The sequence below is a fragment of the Panthera leo genome, chromosome D4, assembly GCF_018350215.1.
Source record: "Panthera leo isolate Ple1 chromosome D4, P.leo_Ple1_pat1.1, whole genome shotgun sequence".
In the NCBI taxonomy this organism is placed as follows: Eukaryota; Metazoa; Chordata; class Mammalia; order Carnivora; family Felidae; genus Panthera; species Panthera leo.
The window spans coordinates 62836623-62850452 of NC_056691.1; the positions used below are offsets into that span (position 1 = coordinate 62836623).

A 13830-nucleotide genomic window follows, 5' to 3' on the forward strand; every position below is an offset into this window, starting at 1 on the left:
AAAGTACAATGATTTTCCAAGCTAGTTTTATAACTTCAATGACATATTTTTATATTTCCATCGATTGTATAAAATACTTAGTGTATACATTGTATCATTTAACTACATGAGTTAGATATCACTGTGCTCATTTTGCTAGTGAGAAAATGTAAACTCAGGAAAGTTATAATTTATTTGTGATCACAGAACCATTAAGAGGCAGAGCCATAAGTAGACCTGGATCATATGTTCCCAAATCCTGTTCTCTTTCCTGAAGATCACATCAGTCTTTCTGCAAAAAGACTATAAATTCAAGTAGACCAGATGATTTTTTATGGGACATTGTGCATTAGGTAATAAAGTAATAAATTAATAATTGCAATTATGTATTGAAAGAAAAAAGTTTGACCAATATTCTGTAAGTTTAGCCATTGTTACTTATAGGTCCCTAAAAGAACATCTACCATCAAGCTTTGGGAACAGAAAATAACTAGCCTAGGGCTTCAAGAAAACATGCAAAGGTTTAACCTCATAGACTGTTTATTAGAAACTTCTGGTTGGCTTCTTTGAATGCAGCTGATTGGGTGGCTATAGAGCCAACAAACAGGTTATTCTGAGTCCCACCCCACCCCATGTTTGTATTTATCAAAAGCCTGTGTGCCAGGTTCTATGCTGGCTGCTGGGAACATAGCCATAGAGAGGAAGGACTGTGGACTGTGTCCTCACCTGGTGGAGAGAGGAAGATCTGAGGTCTCTTCATCTTCTTGTAAAGGCATTAATCTCATCATGGGGGTTCTATGTGCATGATCTCATCTAAACCCAATTACCTCCCAAAGGCCCCACCTCCTAATACCATCACACTGAGGGGCAGAAGTCCAACATATGAATTTTGGGGGACACAAACATTTGGTTCCTAACACACACCATATGTATCGTCATATTGTAGTTGGTTTTATAATATCTCAGTGGATAGATCTTATTTTATTTTATTTTTTGCAGTTCAGATTTCACATACTACATCATAGATGTAGAAACAGTTCATACCACAACAGTAATTCCTTAATTTTTGTTGTGATATAAACTGGTATGTACCTGAATCACATGCTTTTAGATCTCTTCAGTTTTACAGTATGCAAAATTTATGTTACCTCGTACATAATCTGGATGATTGTATATCAGTACATTTAACAAAAACTTAATAGTATAGTGTGGTTTCTTTCTTTCTTTTTTTTTTTAAATTATTTATTTATTTTTTTAATTTACATCCAAATTAGTTAGCATATAGTGCAACAATGATTTCAGGAGTAGATCCCTTAATGCCCCTTACCCATTTAGCCCATCCCCCCTTCCGCAGCCCTTTCAGTAACCCCCTGTTTGTTCTCCATATTTAAGAGTCTCTTCAAGTCTCTTAAAGACTCTTTAAGAGTCTTTTGTCCCCCTCCCTGTTTTTATATTATTTTTGCTTCCCTTCCCTTATGTTCATCTGTTCTGTGTCTTAAAGTCCTCATGAGTGAAGTCATATGATATTTGTCTTTCTCTGACTGACTCATTTCGCTTAACGTAATACCTTCTAGTTCCATCCATAGTATAGTGTGGTTTCTAAAGGAAGCATTCCCCAAACGTGGAGGATTTCAGCTGACATCCATGTTCTTTGATAATGTCTAAGATCTTCAGCATTCAATTCAGAGTGTTAGCTGGAAATAATTTTTAAACACAATATTTTCTATCACACTCATTTTTATATTTGTATTTCCATTATCTACATGCTGTTTTCCTTGATCAAAATCCTACCCTAATGTTGACTAATGGTACCGAGGAGGCAGAAAATAGAGACATTGAAAGAGCATGTATATATTTTTAGCTATAAAATTCTCACCGAAAGAGCTGAATGCTTGAAATAGAGCACAAATATAATTGGATGCTTAAAGCTGAATACAAACATAATTAGTGCTAGAGTGGATTTGGTTCCCAATAAAAATGTAAATGATTTAGTTTAAAATGTTTGGGATAAAAATATTAATTCTAGGTTGTGAATTTAAGAATGCATTTGATAACAAGGATTGAACAGATAAAAGTATAGTTCAAATAAGATGTAAGTATTCTATATGTGAATTTAAAAGTAAGTAGTTTTGGTAATGTTTAATATTTGTGTGCTAATTCAAATTAATCAAGAAATGTATTATATTCTTTTATAAAATACATTAAATCAGTGTGGTTTTAAAACTAACTAGAGGGGCACCTGGGTAGCTCAGTCAGCTAAGTGTCCAACTCTTGGTTTAGGCTCAGGTCATGGTCTCATGGTTTTGTGGGTTCGAGCCTCACATTGGGTTCTGCACTGACAGTGTGGAGCTTGCTTGTCTCTCTGTGCCCCTCCCCCACTTGCGCTGTCTCTGCCGCTCTCAAAATAAATAAACTTAAAAAAAATTAAAATTAACCAGAGTTTAATGGCAAAATACAGTAACAATTGTAACTGTGACTAGGACTTAGAATATGAAAAAGAATATATTTACTAGACTTGAACCTACATAATTTTGAGAATCACCTGGCCCTTGAGCATCTTGCAGAGGTGGAGGTTCTGGTAGCTTTCAATAAGGACTTGATAAATGAATAAATCAACATGTAAATATATATTCTTTTTAGATTTTTCTTTTTTTATTTCAACACACCTGAAATGATCTTCCTTTCAAAAGAAGTACAAACAAACCTAATTAAAGGATGTTCTTTTTTTTTCATTTATATATATATTTTTTTCTGAATCACTGTTGAATTCTGTATATTACAGTAAAGAAGATTATCTGGAAAATTTTTATTTTAGAAATTAAAAACACACATGCTTCTGGCCACCAGAATGAGGAAAGTGTTTGATAAAAGGGGTAGAGTTTTGTGAACAAAATATATTCATTAAGCACGACTGGGATAGGTTGCTTTGTGCAAGAATACCCTTAGTTGTTGGAACTATACTAATATTTTCCCATGTAACCAGCAGTCTGCATTCTAATGTAATAACTTGAAAAAAGTCACTGATCAGCCTTAAACATGCATGAAACTTAAAATTTAACAAATTTCAATCATTATATTTTAAAATTACTTTATATCTTATAGTCAGGTGAAAAATACAGTTGTTCTAGGTAAATAGATCAATGAAACAGAATAGAGAGCCCAGAAATAGACACACATAAATAGAGCTGACTGATCTTTGACAAAGGAGCAAAGGAAATACAATGGAGCAGACAGTCTTTTCAACAAATGGTGCTGGAACATCCACACACGCAAAACTGAATCTAGACACAGACTTTATGCCCTTCACAGAAATTAACTCAAAATGGATCACAGAACTAAATGTAAAATGCAAAACTATAAAACCCCTAGAAGATAAAATAGCAGAAACCTAGATGACCCAAGGTTTGGTGATGACTTTTTAGATGAAACACTAAAAGCTTGATCCATGAAAGAATGGATTGATAAATAGGCTGGATTTCATTAAAATTAAAAACTTCTGTGAAAGAGTGTCAAAAGATGGAGAAGATAAGCCATACTCTGGAAGAAAATATTTGCAAAAGATATATTTGATAAAGAACTGTTATCCAAAATATAAAAAGAACTCTTGAAACTCCACAATAAGAGGGGCACCTGGGTGGCCTAGTCAGTTAAGCATCTGATCCTTGATTTGGGCTTAGGTCATGATCTCAACGTTCGTGAGATTGAGCCCCACATTGGGCTCTGTGCTGACAGTGTGGAGCCTGCTTGTGATTCTCATTCTCTCTCTGCCCCTCCCCCCCCATGCTCTCTCAAAATAAATAAGTAATCTTTTTTTAGAGTTATATAAATATGTAATAAAACCCTAAAGAAGTGTATTAAGAATGAAAAATCTAAATTTTTATGAGTAATTACCCCTGGATAAGGAGGTGGATAATCCAACCAGAAAAGTACTTCAAATAGGTTACAAATGTATACTTAATATTTTAGTATTTAATAGGATATAGAAGAAATTTCTATCATTTTATAATTTCTCTCTAAAATATTTTATAAAAACAATGTTTCCATGGGCTTTAATTCTGATTTTTAAAATGATTCAGATTAATTTACAAATTGTGGGAAAAGTAGTTAAGTCCAGAAAGAAATATGTAATTAAGATGCAATCCTAACATTCATTTTTTAATTTTATTTTTTAATGTTTATTCATTGTGTTTTTGAGAGAGAGAGAGACAGAGTGCAAGTAGGGGAGGGACAGAGAGAGGGAGACACAGAATCCAAAGCAGGCTCCAGGCTCTGAGCTTCAGATTCTGTGTGTGTGTCTCTCTCTCTGCCCCTCCCCGACAGGCACTAATCTTTTTTTTTTTTTTTTTTTTTTTTTTTTTTTTTAGCACTCATCTATTTTTGAGAGAGAGAGAGAGAGAGACAGAGAGAGAGAGACAGAGTGAGAGTGGGGAGGGGCAGAGAGATAGGGAGACACAGAATCCGAAGTAGGCTCCAGGCTCTGAGCTGTCAGCACAGAGCTCGGTGCGGGGCTCAAACCCATGAACCATGAGATCGTGACCTGAGCCAAAGTCAAATGCTTAACTGACTGAGCCACCCATGCACCCCAATAAATAATCTTAAAAAAAAACCCCACAAAACTCCACAATAAGAAAACAACCTCCAAAATGGGCCAAAGACCTTAACAGACACCTTACCAAAGAAGATATACAGGTGGCAAATATGAAAAGATGCTCCACTTTATATGTCATCAAGGTAATGAGATTAAAACAAGATAGCACTACACACCCATTAGAATGGCGAAATCTGGAACACTGACAACGCCAGGTGACAGAAACTCTTATTCACTGCTGGTGAGAATGAAAAATGGTACAGCCACTTTGGAAGATAGTTTGGTGGTTTCTTCAAAACTAAACATATTCTTACCATACATAAAATCCAGTAATCATGTTCCTTGGTATCTATCCAAAGGAGTTGAAAATTTATGTCCATACAAAAACCTGCACATGGATGTTTGTAGCAGCTTTATTCATAATTACCAATACCTGGAAGCAATCAAAGTTCAGTAGCGGATGAATAAATAAACTGTTACATCCAGACAATGGAATACAATTGGGTACCAAAGACAAATGAAGTATCATGCCATGAAAAGACGTGGAGGAATCTTAAATACATATTACTAAATGAAAGAAGCCAACCTAAAAGGCTATGCATTGTATTATTCCAATGACATCACATGCTGGAAAAGGCAAAACTATGGAGACAGTGAAAAGATCCCTGGTTGTCAGTGATTGGGAGTTGGGGAGGGATGAACAGGCAGAACACAGAGGACTTTAGATTAGTGAAAACACTCCCTATGATACTGTAAGGATGGGTATATGTCATTATACATTTGTCCAAACCCAAAGAATGTACAACAGCAAGAGTGAACCCCAAGGTAAACAATGGACTTTGGGTGATCATGATGTGTCAGTATTGGTTCATGAGTTATAACAAGTATAACATTCTAGTTGGGGATATTGAGAATGGGGAAGGTGGATATAGGAAATCTCTATATATTCCTCTTAATTTTGCTGTGAACTTAAAACTTCTCTAAAAAAGTCTTTAAAAAAACACATTATAATTTTATTCCCATTCTCACCCCCATGTTCTGGTTTTATGCTCCCTATTACCTCAGTCAATATTTTTACTATGACAATAAAAGTATTGCTTTTTCTTAAAAAGAGTAATTGTTCTATGTTACTCTATATTATAGCACATCTAAAAATATATTCTTCAAGTGTCTTATGACTAGTACATATGATTTTCTTACATCAAATTGGTGGTATAAAAAGGTGAGAATGTCCTGCAATTTTTGCTTGTGATTAGATGTTTATCCCCATGAATTCTTCTAAAGTCAGAGAAGAATGCAGCACAGTCATTCTCAAATCTGATCTGATATCTCACACAAATACACTGTTTCATGTGACATACTGTGCGTTTGATCAATACTGTGTTTACCATGTGATGTATGTAAGTGGCTTACATATGCTAATACATTTAGTTCTCAGAATGACCTTATTGGGAAGACACTATTACAATTCTCTTCCTCTCTATTTTAAAGATGAAAAAAGGGAGCACAGAAAAGTTAAGTAAATGTTCCAGGATCAGGAAACTACCAAGAGCAGTGCTCAGAATGTTAAACTGAGGTAGTCTAGAACCTGAGTGGGGGCTTAATCTATATAGTGACCTTCACCCTAGGACTCAGTGACAACCACTGGAGGTGGGTGGACTTCTGTATTGTTAACCAGCTCTGTAGTTGATTCTGATGTGTGTTTCTGAGTCAAATAAACTAGTGTTTGAATTCTGACTTTTTTACTGGCTGTATGTAGTTAGGGAAGTTATTTAATCTTTTTGTCTCAATTTCTTTACAAATGAAATGGGGAGATATTTACTTCAGAGTTCTGGGTGAATTAAATGAGTTATCATATGTGAAGCACTGGTACAGAGTACATTTTTAATAAAGAAGAGGTATTATTATTCTGGAGAGTTTACCAGATCTGTTTATGCTCAAGTAACACTCTTTGAGAAACATTCTTTGGCGGGTATAGGGTGGTTATTATATCTATAGCTTTTTGTTTGGAGCCTACTTTCAAATTATGCTTTCTCATTAATTCAAGAATAAATACATGTATATGTTACATATATTTGTTATGACTTCCAAGGAGCACTTTGACATGTTTCAGAAAAGCTCTTAAAGCTGTATCTCACAGAAATATATTGCTTAATGTGACACATTGGGTAATAGGGGAAATGGCTCCATGCCAGAGAGTGTCCTGGCTCTCTCTGGGTCTCTTTATGAATGGGAAGTAGCTGCTTAGTCTGTGGGCAAGTCCTTGGGCATAAGAGATGAAAATCCGAACAGGATCACCTTGTTTGGGCCTGCCGCCTGTCCGGAAAGACTCCGAAGAGCACTAACTGATGTAAGGAGATAATATACCACCTTTCCCCAGTTCAGCTAAAGACACTCATTACTTTAAGAATGATGGGATTATTATAAAAGAGAAACTATTTAATTTTTGTCTTCTAAATTTAGCTCTTGTGGCCCAATTCAGAGAAACGCTTGTGAAAGGCCAGTCTTCTGATGTGCAAGATCCAGGCTGTTTGAGAGGAAAAAAAGCATTTCAGAAATCCAGACGTTAAGTCCTGAGGGAACAGTGCACAAAGTTAATCAATACACAGTAGAAATTAAGAGGAAAGTTGACCAGTCAGAAGTCCCCAACCTGGGAATGGGGAAACCCAGAGAATAAAGAGAGAAAGGAGCCTGGGGAGGAGGCCAGTGGGCTCCATGCTTGGAGAGTCTTCACTGTAGGAGAAGGTCTGATGGAATACCCAGTCTCTGCTGAATTGAGCACCTTCCAAGGCCAGAACCATGAGTTGAGGGACATCAACTTAACCAGCAGACTGTCCATCACAAGTTGAGTGATGGCTACTGCTGAGGTTCTGTTTTAGCTCACCCATAATGTCTATGAAGTCTCCCTACAGACATGGCCTTCGACCCTCCAGCAGGAGTAATGCTGTGTGTGCCTTGACACTTCACTTGGCCCATCTGAAATGACTTGTGTGGCTGATCTTCCACTTTGACAGCACAGGACACTCAGCCCCTTATGATGAAAAGAGTAGGGTCTTGGATTTATCACCTTGAGTGTTATGCAAAATGAAAGGCCTTCCCAACATCTAGACCTAAGCAGCTGAACAGAAAGAGCTTTATTTTTCCCCATTTTGGAAAATAGCCAAACATACTGCAAGTTTTTGAATGTACAGATTATAACCATCATGCCCTGTGAAGAGCAAACATGATGTACTTTGTAAGAATAATTTATATCCTGTTTTTCACAGTAAAGTTAGTCACCTTGTTCGTTTATGAGTAAATAGTAGGAAAACCGTTGAATGGCAGAGACTATGTTTAATAAAAGGCAGCTAACTCTTAAGTGAGAGGAAAAGCAAAGGTAATAAAGGGTACATTATTTGATTTTCCATTGCAGAAGTCAGTCTGTGCAAAATTCTGCTTGCAAAGAGATCATCCTTCCTACTTAACTTGTAGGAGATCATTTAGAAGGTTTGCTGGACTTGGCCGCATGGATCCTTCAGCTCCCAAGTACTTTCAGAGGTATTGTTCCATTTATTCCTTTTTATACCCTCATGAGGAAGAAAGCAGATATTTATAAATCCTACTTTACAAAGGCCGAAGTAGTGTTTGTATGGTGGGGAAACTGAGGAACAAAGGAACTAAATGACCTTGGCAGAAACTATTGCCACGGATCCCTTTTGACACCAAAAGGGTGGTATTTATAATCATTTGATAAATGCATGTGTGAAGAATGTAGATTGTTCTGAAATGAATGGTTTCAAAGTATCTGGGAATGTTGCCGAATCTGAATTTCTCCAGGAAATTGAATATACTATTCTCATGCAATTTAGGAACTTTGGAAGGAGAACAGCAGCTTTGATTTGATTTGATTTGATTTTTTTTAAGTTTGTTTGTTTATTTATTTATTTATTTATTTATTTATTTATTTATTTATTTATTGAGAGAGAATGAGAGTGTGGGCAGGGAAGGGATGCAGAGAGAGAGGTAGGGAGAGAGAAAATCCCAAGCAGGTTACATGCTGCCAGTGCAGAGCCCAATGTGGGGCTCAATCCCATGAACCATGAAATCATGAGCTGAGCTGAAATCAAGAGTGGAACACTTAAGTGACTAAGCCACCTAGGTGCCCTAGCAGCTTTGATTTTATAATAAAACTATTAGTTACTCATTTTTCTTGAAGGGGACTTCAATTGGAATTTAAAGGACTCTTTTGCCCAAGTCAAAGGTGTTATGGTAAATAATTCTTACCTATCACTTCCAAGCAATAGTTACTGCTTCAGTCCTTTATGTCTTTAGAACTTTTTATTATCACCTTCCTTGGCATAGACATGTAGGATTTAAGTAACTTTATAGTTGTTCTGATTTGCTGATGCTGGATAGTTGAAAGAGTCTTGGCACCAAAAGTCAATGAAAGCCAGGATCCATCTGCAGACCATTACATACTCTGTCATGTGATGAATGAAGAAGGTAGGACATTGATCAGGACAAACATCTCTGATTTGGGAAGGAACATTGCATTAGCAGATATATTCCTTCAATAATAGCCCTGAAGTTTGATGGTTGTGAGTAACTATGGTGATGTGGGTGGAGGTAAATGGCAGACTAAAAAATGTTTTAATGGCTGATGTGGCTTTCATGACATATAAACCTAAGTAAAAAAAGGTACCCTTTGAGTCTCACACAACTGTATGAAATAAGTAGGGAAGTTATTATCTCTATTTTATGGATGAAGAAATTGTGGCTCAGTATGACTTGCCCAATGTCATACAGCTGACTATCCATATTTCTCCCTGTTGAAGAAAGTATAACATTGGACTCAGTGTGAGGATTCTCCAAGAGAAAGCTGAAGGTTTTGGTAGTACTTTTCTGTAACTCAGTTTGTTGCATGGTTATGGGGGAGGCAATACCATTTTATTAAAGGGTTTCTTTAATTGATGAGGCAATGGGAGTCTCCAGTGATATTTTGGATTATGAGTTAAGTGGGAAGGAACCTCAAACTCAAGGTTAAAGCCCAGTGGTAATCTAACATTAATAGTAAGTGGCCTGGGTAGGAGACATCAGCTGGTGTATTTTAACATTGATGTAAACACCTGGACCAGACATACTGAGTCAGCTGAGGTCCAAGAGAAATGGGGCACACTGACCTCTACAATCTCTGAGAATTGGGAGAATAATGGACTCAGCAGGATTTCAGGTAAAATTAAGAAGAGGAAGTTCTCAGGTCTCAGGGCTATTTTCACATCCCTCACCTTGCCAGCCTGCCAAAACATTTCCTTTGCAAATTCCTGAAATTATTTCAGCAGCATTTGTCATTATAGTGACTCCCCTTGATTTAAAAAAAATTTTTAATGTTTATTTATTTTTGAGAGAGAGAGACAGAGCATGAGTGGGGGAGGGGCAGAGAGAGAGAGAGGGAGACACAGAATCCGAAGCAGGCTGTGCTGACAGCTCAGAGCCCTAGGAACTCAGGAGCCCTGAGATCATGACCTGAGTTGAAGTCTGATGCTTAACTGACTGAGCCACCCAGGGTCCCTCCCCTTGAATTTAGGAGAGGCTCTAGACCTGGAGTTGACAAACATCATGCCTGTGGGCCAAATTTAGCCCACTGCCTATTATTGTAAATGCAGTTTTATTGGAACACAGCCACTCCCCTTTGTTTATATACTGTCTATGGTGGCTTTCATACTAGGAAGGCAACATTGAGTATCTGCAGTAGAGACCATATGGCAGAAAAATAAAAAAATACTTTCTGGCTCTGTACAGAAAAATTTGCTGATCTTTGTCCTGTACTGTTAATGGCAAAATGCTTTAATCTCAGTGCTTGCTCTGATTACTTAGGAGTGGTTGCCTGAACTACTTTTTTGAAACTCTGAAACTGTGTCTCTGGCCAGTGAGAACGAGTGCTCCATCAGTTAGTAGTATCTGCTGTAGACACAGAAGCTAGGATTGATGGCGGTTATGCTAAGTGTTTACCATTCCTTACTGTAGGCTTTCATTTCCTCATGCTGCTGTGAGACCGCCCTAAGCCAAGACATTCCCTGATGACTTGAGGGCTGTCTTTAATAAAAGGTGGAGCAGGTGACTTCTAATGTAAGGCAAATCCCACACCTTTCCAAATAAATTAAGATAACTAGTCACGTATATGATTTGAACACCACAAACTTGGCTCTGTGATTTACAAATGCTCCCTTATTTGTTTCTACAAATCTGAAAGGGAGACATTTGTCTTATTTCATGGCTGAGGAAATTAACTTACAGGGAAATTCAGGTTCTTACTGCATTGAATGCAAATATGGTTCCAAAACCAGTAATTTCTTGTCTGTTGGGTTAAGTTAAATTTGAGAGGAATCACAATGTCATTATCAGTCCTTCCCACTACATAAAATTCAACAATTAGAAATTAAAACTGTATATCTAAGAGAAATATCTCTGGGGGGGGCTTAACCTATTGGGCATTCATACTTCAATGTGTAATACCTTAATATGACCACTATTATCTCATAAAAAAGGAGCTCTAGTTTTGAACATTGTATACATATAATAGAAAGTTGTTTAGTGGTGTTTTTTGCTTGCTTGTTTGTTTTAAAAAAGAAAGTTAGAAAAGTAATGTTAGAGCATGAGGTCTTTTTAGGGGAAACCAGGATATTCAGAGATCTAATGTTAATAAAGGAGAATATTTGAATCATACCTGTGGTCCAATAGGTAGATATGAGATTAATTATTTCTGGCTAGTGTTTTACTCAATGTTGTTTTGATTGCAACTGGCAGAAACTTCAGATATAATTTATGTTGAGGGATATTTTGTTCAAAAAAATGTATTTTTTCTCATAGAATTTAAGGGCAGAAAAGTGTAGCTGTCTTCAAAAGGAACCTGACCTAACTGGAAATTCTTTCTTTCTTTCTCTCTGTTACACACCCCACAACTGTCTGCTTCATTCTGTTTCTCTATTTCTCTGTGTTTGTATTGGAAAAATTAAATACCCAGCTAAGCAGCATTACCTTCTAGACTTTATCACAGATCTAGCATGGGAAATTAGATGCTAGGTCAGGACCTTATTCTTAAAACATGATCAAAAATGAGAAAGGCCAGCAACTTATTTAAAGCAAAGTTTTAAATAGTCCTATATTCCTCTAAAGAGATTTTTGATGTTTTCCCTGACTATAGATACTCTCATGCCAAGATCTAATAAGTCCTGATGCTAATGACATTTACTGAGAATCCAATAATGTCTGCAGAGAGCTTTGAACAAGCTTTTTTTTTTTTTATGTTTATTTATTTATTTTAAGAGAGAGAGAGAGAGAGAGAGAGAGAGATTGCGAGCCTGATGGACTCCATCCACCATATGATCCAGCAATTCTACTTTTGGGTATTTATCCAAGAAAAGGATACTTTCCAAAGAAAAGGATAAATACCCAGAAGTAGAATTGCTGGATCATATGGTGGTTCTATTTTTAATGTTTTGAGGAAATTCCATCATACTGTTTTCCACAGTGACTGCACCAGTTTGCATTCCCACCAACAGAGCATGAGGGTTCCTTTTTCTCTATAGCCTTGCCAACACTTGCTGTTTCTTGTGCTTTTGATTTTAGCCATTCTGACAGATGTGAGGTGCATTGTAGTTTTGATTTGCATTTCCCTGACGATGAGTGATGTTGAGCATCTTTTCCTGTGTCTGTTGGCCATCTGTATGTCTTCTTTGGAGAAATGTCTATTCATGTCTTCTGCCCATTTTTAATAGGATTATTATTAGTAGTGTTATGGCGTCGAATTATAGAAGTTCTTTATATATTTTGGATACTAACTCTTTATAAGATATATCATTTGCAAATATCTTCTCCCATTCTGTAGGTTGCCTTTTAATTTTGTTTTTTATTTGTTTTGATGTTTTCCCAGTAGTTTATTTTTGCTTTTGTTTCCCTTACCTCAGAAATGTATCTAGAAAAATATTGCTGCAGCTGTGTCAGAGAAATTACTGAGTGTACTCTCTTCTATGATTTTTATGGTTTCAGGTCTCACATTTAGGTCCTTAATCTATTTTGAGTTTATTTTTGTGTATGATGTAAGGAAGTGGTCCAATTTTATTTTTTTGCATGTAGCTGTCCAGTTTTCCCAACATCATTTGTTATAGAGACTGTCTTTTTCCCATTGCATATTCTTGCCTCCTTTGTCAAAGATTAATTGACCATATAATTGTGGGTTTATTTCTGGGCTCTCTATTCTGTTCCATCAACCTGTGTTTCTGTTTTTGTGCCAGTACCATACTGTTTTGATTACTATAGTTTTATAGTGTATCTTGAAATCTGTGATTGTGATACCTCCAGGTTTTTTCTTTCTTTCTTTTTTCTTTTTCAAGATTGCTTTGGCTATTCAGTGTCCTTTATGTTTCCATACAAATTTTAGGATTGTTTGTTCTAGCTCTGTGAGAAATGCTGTTGGCATTTTGATAAGGATTGCATTAAATATGTAGATTGCTTTTGTTAGTATGGACATTTTAACAATATTGTTTCCCCCAATCCATGAACATGGAATATCTTCCCATTTGTTTGTGTCATATTCAGTTTTTTTCCATCAGTGTTTTATAGTTTTAGAGTACAGGTCTTTCCTTTTTTTGGTTTAGTTTATTCCAAGGTGTTTTATTATTTTTGGCACAGTTGTAAATGGGAATCTTTTCTTAATTTCTCTGCTGATGTTTCATTATTAGTGTATAGAAATGCAACAGATTTCTGCATGTTGATTTTGTATCCTGCAACTTTACTGAATTCATTTATCAATTCTGGTAGTTTTTTCATGGAGTCTTTAGGGTTTTCTATATATAGTACATGTCATCTACAAATAGTGAAAGTGTTACTTTTTTCTTATTAATTTGGATGGCTTTTGTTTCTTTTTGTTGCATGATTGCTGTGGACTTCTAGTACTATGTTGAATAAAAGTGGTGAGAGTGGGCATCCTTGTCTTGTTCCTGATCTTAGGGGTAAGATCTCAGTTTTTTCACCATTGAGTATGATGTCAACTGTGTGTTTTTCACATATGGACTTTATTATATTGGGGTATGTTCCTTTTAAAACTACTTTGTGGAGGGTTTTTATCATGGATGGATGTTGTACTTTGTCAAATATCTTTTAAGCATTTTTTTTTTTGCATAGCCTCCTGGCATCTACTAATTCAACCAGTGATCAACCATATCATTGTCATGTTCTCTCCTTTTTCCTTCTCATTCTTTCTATCCTTGAACATTTACATTTATTTT

At 36.2% G+C, this 13830-nt stretch overlaps 1 protein-coding gene across 6 annotated transcripts in view; it reads left to right on the plus strand.

Moving 5' to 3' along the window:
* PLPPR1 (phospholipid phosphatase related 1) overlaps nucleotides 1-13830 on the plus strand; it is a 590963-nt gene that overhangs the window by 262141 nt on the left and 314992 nt on the right. For all 6 annotated transcript variants that reach the window (XM_042913315.1, XM_042913305.1, XM_042913308.1 and 3 more), the window contains one exon: nucleotides 7980-8104. The gene's annotated coding sequence lies outside the window, so the exon portion shown is untranslated. The remainder of the gene's footprint in view (nucleotides 1-7979; nucleotides 8105-13830) is intronic.